An 8,166-nucleotide genomic window follows, 5' to 3' on the forward strand; every position below is an offset into this window, starting at 1 on the left:
CTCTGCTGGGATGCCCAGTGCTCCTCCCGGGCTTTTAAGAATCCGGGCCGGCAGAGACGCACACGTCAGCCCCGGGGCGGGGACGCATTCCTCGTGTTCCATCCCCCTTTCACGTGGAAGGAGGGTGGCCCAGCCAGGAGACAGCCTGCTGGCGCCCCCTGCAGGCCGGCGACATCGGCGCGCCCGGCTACTGAGGTTCCCCGGATAACGCCCTAAACCAGCCCTGGCTGAAAGTGCTACTCCGTGAGCCCCCTCCTATCATCCCCTAAAAGCGACCTGCACAGCCTCCCAGAATAATCACCTCAACTGCGCTGGGAGGAAAGAAACAGCACCGTCCAGTGTGGTCCACGGACCCCCTCTGCCGAATCACCTGGCGTGCTTAATGCATCCTGCTGACTCGGTCTCTCTGGGAATGGGACCCCCATACTCTGCATTTTTAGCACGCGCTCCGGGTCAGGCACAGTCAAGGTGAAGACGCGTGTTTCGGGTTAAAGGTTGCAGAGAGGTCAGAGAGGACGGGGGGTGGTGGGGGGTGTTGTCTCTGCTACCCTAGAGGGAAGCCAGAGGGAGGATGCTGAGAGCGCCTGTGGGTCACTCCTTGCCGGAGCTGCTCCCTAAACATACCTGTGAGTCACCCGCCAGGGGCCCCGCCACCCACGGGGAGAGGGCTTCCCTGGTCCTTCGTCCTCACCCCGCCCAATTTCCTGAAATCCTTAGAAACCCCAACTAGCGCTGAACATTGCTCCCCCGACACCCAGCCCCCAAGACCTGGAACCCCGGGTCCCGGAATGCCGGGCACGAGGAGGGGGTGGGAGAGACCCGGAGGCTGGACCAAAATGGAACGTGGCATCTTGGTTTTCACGGTCACCGTTTACAATATTTTCGATATACCTTTATCTCTCCGAGTAGAAGAGTAAATAAAATAGATCCTATTCCGACCTGCAATTCATTACTTGGCTGCAAGCCCCGGAATAACTATTGGAGGCGTCACCATGATTGTGCAAACCCCTAAAATTCGTGCCATTTAACCGGCGCAGCCCTACTGCATCTCTTCCTCGCCAGTTTTTGGTGTATGTGTGCCTTCTGCATCCCCGGTCCCCGCAGCTTTGCATCAGCAGGCGACATGTGGCAGTCGAGTAGTCAGGTCGGTGGCCGCCCCGTGAAGATCTGGGCTGCTTTGAGCGGGGGCTGCCGCCTGCACAGGGCATGGCATGTATGTGACTTTGGAACGCGATGCCTCGGTGCGCAGCGCAGCCCTGCCCTGCAGAGGTGTATCCCTCACGCTGGGCTGCGCCGTGATTGGAAGGAGGCGGCGCTCGCTGAAGCCCACACCGCCACGGAACAGTCTGCGCAGAGGCTGCCACACGTCGCTCACGTACCGCATGGCTCGGCTGGGACGGCGCCCGCTCCCTGGCGGCCGTCAAGCTGCTCCCGCCTGCCCCGCCCCCCACCCCGGGCCTCCCCCTTCCCCTCACCCCAGCCCGCCCAGAGGCGGGGAGCGCCCAGCGTCCCCCATCGGGCGGGTGCCCCAAACCACCCCCCAGCCCGACCTCCACCCCAGGCACACCCCCAGTCCAAGCATCCCCCTCCCAGCCCGCCCAGGGTCGCGGAGCGGCCAGTGTTGCCCACCCGGCGGTACCCCCGACCCCCTCCCACCCCCCGCGCCCCGACGCCCACTCTAGGCACCCTACTAGCCTGGGCATCCCCCATTTTCCCCGCATCCCAGCCCAGGGACCAGAGTCGCCTACGGAAAGGGTGCCCTTGACCTCCTCCCCCCCGCCCCCACCCTGGGTCCCCCACACACACTCCCACCCCCCACACTCCCACCCCCCACTTCCCTCTCCTGAGTCCCTGCTCTCCTCCCTCCCACAGCTTTGCTGACAGTCTGGTTTCGGCGCTTGGGCAGCTGTTCAGAAACCCGAGTGCACTGCATTTGGACTTGTTTTTCTGTACCGGGAGCAAATGCCAGAGATGACACCCTATAGCGCCCCAGAGAGAGTCCCACTCCACTCCTGAAATAAGAGTGGTCTGATCCAAAGAGGAAAATAGCAGCGAGGGAGCGCTGGCGCCCGCGCCGGAAAGTCGCCGCTCCCAGATCGCTGGGGCCGGGGTGGGGACGGCTGCAGCCCTACAGGCTTGCACACTTGTCTCTCCCAGAGGACCCAGTGTACCTGGTGTACCCACGTGCCTGTACTTGCCCACCGATTTTTTTGCACACGCTGAAGGGCAAGGCACGGGATGGGTGTCCAAGCTTGAAAACAACTGTGGGTCTCAGCTCAGCGGGAGAGCGGTCCACACCAGTGAAGGCACATCTTTAATCTCGTCATCTGGATGATGTGTCTGACCAGGGTCCAGCTCTGAGGGCACGAGGCGGTTGACATTCCTCGGAGCTTCCAGCTAAGTATTCACACTCCACACCCAGACCTGGTGCCTTCCCGGCCCGGGTGTCGGTAACGCCTAGAGCCTTAGGCGTTCTGGCTACAGAGCAGAGACTAAGTTCTCCCTCATCACCTCCTACACCTAATGGGGGCCAGCAAATGGAAGTTTCAAGTAATCCCCCTCCCACTTCTGATATCTAAGTGCAAACAAACTGGGAATGAGTGGGGGACTAGGACAAATTTACACTTTAAAATAAAGGGGGGGGCAGCTAGAACTGGTGTGGCCCTTGCAATCCTCAAGTGCCATACATTAGCGTAGCATCCTTCTGGAAGCTAACACTGATTGACTGCAATGCCGTTTACAAACAACCCAATTGCATCTGAACTCCAAGAACCTACTGGTTCAGTGTTTACTGTTTTAGACATCCACCTCTTTCCCTAGTTCTGCTAATGACCGCATCTGTATCCAACTATCCAGGGCTTTGACCAACCCCCCACCCCAAGCGGATGATCAGAACGCCGTCCTTCAGAAAAGGCAGCAGAGAATGTAAAAATTCCTCGAATACGATGATGTTTTTACAGATAGGACAGCTCCAAGTACTGGGGCAGGTCGGGGGGGCGGTTCTATGACCTGTGGTCCTAGGCATTATTAAGGCTAGAAGGAATTTTCCAGATAATCCAGTCATCCTTTTAAATGAGTAAAGGGAAGTTTAGCGATTAGAGGAGCTAGAAGTAGGCCAAAGGTCAAGGAACACAGCCAGTTAGGACCCTCTACTTGACACAGTGGGCAGATGGCCCCCAGGGCACTTGTGATGACTACAGCCTGACCCGGGGGTGCTGAGTGGAGTCCTGACCAGGGCAGAGCACACTGTGACTCAGCCCATCTCACCCAGAACAGCTGAGCTCCCGGCAGGAGAGAGGAAAGAAAGCCCTTCTTGCACAGTAGTGCCTCTTGCGGTGCTTATTTATAGCGAATTCCTTAGCTAGCTCCAGACTCAGAAAGGATGATGGGGGTGGGTTTTCTCCATGACCTCTCTCTTCTCAGTTCCCTCTGCCGGCCACAGGCATCTAACCCTCACCCCTGCTGCCCCATGCTGCTGTAACTTCAGCCAAAAGCAACCCCATTTCCACGATCAGAAGCCAGTGAGCCAGACTGCAACACGGAAACCATGCTGGAACCCACCTCCTGTCCAGCGAGAGGAGGCAGAACAAGCCATGGCAGGCGTGAGCAATCAGAAGTTGCTAATTAGACACAAAGTGTCATCATCGGCTCCTGTGAACAATCCCGTGTCTGAGAGAGTGAAGAGAGACGCCAAATAAAAGACTGAAATAAGCCCTTACCTCATCGCCCATCCAGAGACAGGGGAGAGGACAACATTTTTTTTTTCTAAATAAAATGTAACTCACGTGAATGGGAACACAGGCATGGACGTCCACACGATGCCACAACGGCAGGTTGAAAACCCAGTTCAAAACTTGCACACAGGGCTTCCCTGGTGGCACAGGGGTTGAGAGTCCGCCTGCCGATGCAGGGGACACGGGTTCGAGCCCCGGTCCGGGAAGATCCCACATGCCACGGATCGGCTGCGCCCGTGAGCCATGGCCGCTGAGCCTGCGCGTCCGGAGCCTGTGCTCCGCAACGGGAGAGGCCACAACAGTGAGAGGCCTGCGTACCGCAAAAAAAAAAAAACAAAAACTTGCACACAGAGGTTTATAGCCGCTTTATTCATAATCACCAAAACGTGGAAGCAGCCAAGATGTCCATCAGTAGGTGGAACGATAAATAAACTGTGGTGCCTCCAGACAATGGGATATTATTCAGTGTCCAAAAGAAATGAGCTGTCGGCCACGATAAAGACATGGAAGAACGGTAAGTACATATTCCTAAGTGGAAGAAGCCAATCTGAAAAGGCTACAGACTGTATGATTCCAACTCTATGACATTCTGGAAAAGGTACAACTACAGTAAAAAGATGAATGGTTGCCAGGGGTTGGGGGGAAAGAGGGATGAATAGGAGGATTTTTAGGGCAGCGAAACTGCTCTGTATGATCTTACAATGATGGATACGTGTCTTTTTTTTTTTTTTTTTTTTTGCAGTATGCGGGCCTCTCACTGTTGTGGCCTCTCCCGCTGCGGAGCACAGGCTCCGGACACGCAGGCTCAGCGGCCATGGCTCACGGGCCCAGCGCTCCGCGGCATGTGGGATCCTCCCGGACCGGGGCACGAACCCGTGTCCCCTGCATCGGCAGGCGGACTCTCAACCACTGCGCCACCAGGGAAGCCCTGGATACGTGTCTTTATACATTTGTCCAAACCCATTAAATATACAACACCAAGAGTGAACCCACGGTAAACTATGGACTGTGGGTGACAATGATGTGTCCGTGTAGGTCCCTTAGTAAAATGTACCATCTGGTGGGTGACACTGATAACAGGGGAGGCTGTGCGTGAGTGGGGGCAGGGGGTACATGGGAAATCTCTACACTTTCCCCTCGTTTTTGCTGTGAACCTAAAAGTGTCCTAAAAAATAAAGTCTATTTTAAAAAAATCATTCCTCTTCTAGAAATGTCACGTACACTTTTCTCCAAATGAGGGGATTTACCCATCTCGTCACGAGAGTATCAGGACAGTTAAATGTGGCCACGACCCGGCTCTGGGTGAATCGTCACAACTGAAGTCCTACTGAACCAGCAAGTTTCCTTTCCTTCTGCCCAGTCCGTGGTCCTCCACTTCCTGCAGGCCTTTCCTCTTCTGAGTGTATGCCCCGACCTTGGGACCACGCTATTAAAACTGCCCCTGGGTGTTTCACACCTAGCATCACACCAGGCTCCTGCTTTGAGAGTATTTTACACTCCCTGTCAACCTCCTCACCCTATATGAAGACATATGCTATCTGTGTTTAAAAGTATTACGTTAGGACTTCAGAATATGTGTGCTTTTAAAAAGTCAGATATTCTGTAGTCTAGTTAACAGTCTTGTACCAACGTCAATTTCCTGGTTTTGGTATTTTACTACAGTCATATAAGATGTCACCATTAAAGGAAGCTGGGTGAAGGGTTCATGGGACTCTATGTACTATTTTGTAACTTCTTGTATTTCAAAATAAAAAGTTTTTTTAAAACTCCCCAAATATTAAATCGGTGATAGCTCAGTTTGCTCAAATTCCGGAGAAAAAAAGAAAAAAAGCATAGATGGTATAGATCCAGGCATTAACGGAGAAGGGAACTGACGGAAAGGTAGCCAAGAACTCTTGTAGTGACTTGCATGTGTTCCTAACACCTTTGCTTCTTGCAAATGATACAAATATACAAACAGAATTTGCACAAATCCTGCACCTGTGGAAAAACGGAATCAAGCTCAAGCTGTGTTTTACTTTGAGTGGGGGGGATGATTCTATTTCTGGGCTTTGCATAAATCGTTGGGAGAATATTGGTGGGTTTGTAGTCTTTGTTGTCACCGATCTGCATGCACAGCACAAAATAAAGAGAAGACACATGCAGAGTTCAGCTGAAGACTCCAGACGGCTATGCTGAGCCTGTCTTTCCTGGAGGGAAGAGGAGCCACAGAGATGAGCAGCTCACTGTCCATCTTCTGGCACATTTAATAGATGCTCACAAGCAGTAGCTGTGTGTCAGACACTACACAGAACAGGCTGCACCGGAAACACAACAATCTCGGGTCCAGCCAGGAAGAGCAGGTGATCAAACAGCTCTCATCAAGGTGTTCCCTGCTCCATCTCACTCCGAGTATGACAAAGAAAGATCTCCCACGCCCAAGAGCTTGTAATTGAAGACCAGAGGGGGAAATGTACACGAATTAGACTACAAGTAGGGAACTAAGAGAGAGGTGTTGGGTAAGGTTATGCCGAATGCAGGCTCAGGGTAAAGTCCAGGTTGAGAGAATAAGGAAAGTTTGCATGTAATTGGGGCAGATCCGCTGGGAATTTCATATCCATTTCATCGTCCTTCAGCGTTTCTCTGCTAAGCCCAAGAGCAAACATGGAACTAAAAGTCAGTATCTCTCATTTCTCCCCACATTAAACAAGTATTCAATGAAAGCAACTGATCCGGGGTCTCCAGAGTCAAGTGAGATGTGGTCCTTGTCTGAATTACGAATTCATTTTTGAATTTCACAGTGTCCCTAACACACAAACACACACAGACACACACACACGCACGTGCACGTACGCCCCGACCTTTTTCCCTTGGAGTTAATGAAACTGAAGCTCAGAAATATTACATTACTTCCCTGTGATCACATAGCTAATAAGCAAAGGAATAAAAAACAAGATCTCCGGCTAGGCTGGTATTCTTTCAAGTGTCACCCAATTAAATTACTTTCCAACTAGAACATTCAGTCTTCTTCTCAATAACAAAGTCAACAATAAAACTTTGGATCCAAGTGGTTTCTATGACAATGTCTACATTACTTAGTATTTGGATATAATGAGGAAATAAGAATCGTCTTAAGAAACGATTATGAAGATTAATAACTAAAAACTTTCAAATGAACCTACAATGTAAAGTGCTACTTAGCATATGAAGACAGAGAGACAGCCACCCAAAGAGTCCCAGCCCTCATACTGGGACAGCCTCCCCTACTGATGCAGAAAAGGCGCATGGTTGACACCACAGCTGAGCCAATTTAAAAAGAAATGACTATTTTATGAAATAAAACTGAGTCAGCTTTAAAAAATTTTTAAAAAGAGGTAGAGGAGGTCTTGGGCTTTCTGTGTACTTCTCAAAGGTTTTAAGGTGTCCTAATTGATTAGCAAAGGGAAAGAAGAAAAGAAAGATCCTATTTCTCGGACACTATTCAAATTCTTCGATAAGCTTCAAATTTCTATTGTTGATAATACATCTTTACGGCCAGGCTGTCAACAGCACAACATCACCGTAGCTGCAGGGCAGCACTGGCCCATAGGAGCGACAACCTTGGCTTAAGATTTTCCAGTTGTGAGAAGAAACAGGAGAACCTAACAGCAGCACTAGATACTAGTTAGCCTCACATAGTCCAGATACTGTTCCTTCAACACGTGCTGTAACAAGTTGGCGAGATGGTCCACATTCCATTTTGTATCCTGCATCTTCGGTCACCCTTCCAGGTATCCGGAGTAAGAGGCACCCAAGTGGAGACACACGGACAGAGGCGCTGGGGTGGGATCTGGATTCAGGGAAGAGCCGGGTGGGTAGCACAGAGAGGACTGGAGAGTGAGGAGGGGGAGGGGCAGTCAGGAGGCACCTTGTGGACCCTCAGGACGACTGGCTCCTGTTCTGAGAAAGAGGAAGTCCCCAAAGGGCACTGAGAAGGATGTGCAAGAGGACGGGAGGGACCTTCCTCGCTTTCACAGCTGTTTCCATCCCGAGGGGCCTAGAACAGAGCCGGGCTGGTCGCACGTATCTGTCAACACTGGTTGACAGAATGCATGTTTGGTTAAAGACTGGCCTCTGGGGACTTCCCTGGTGGCCCAGTGGTTAAGCCTCCGCGCTCCCAATGCAGGGGGCACGGGTTCGATCCCTGGTCAGGGAACTAAGATCCTGCATGCCACAGTGGCAAAAAAAAAAGACTGGCCTCTGGTTACAGTGCTAAGAACAGGTTATAATAAGCAGGTAATGGTCTTGGGATCCTGAAATAACCGTTAGCTCCAGGATCTCCACTCTGGGTTTGTAAGGAAGATGGGGTCAAGGAGAGCTCAAAAGACAGGCCCCTGCGTGGAGACAGTTTCTCTTCCACTCACTCCTCCCCCAGAGAGCATTTATCCTATGAAACTAGAAGAGGAGTCCAGGC

The sequence above is a fragment of the Hyperoodon ampullatus genome (assembly GCF_949752795.1).
Source record: "Hyperoodon ampullatus genome assembly, chromosome: 3".
Lineage (NCBI taxonomy): Eukaryota > Metazoa > Chordata > Mammalia > Artiodactyla > Ziphiidae > Hyperoodon > Hyperoodon ampullatus.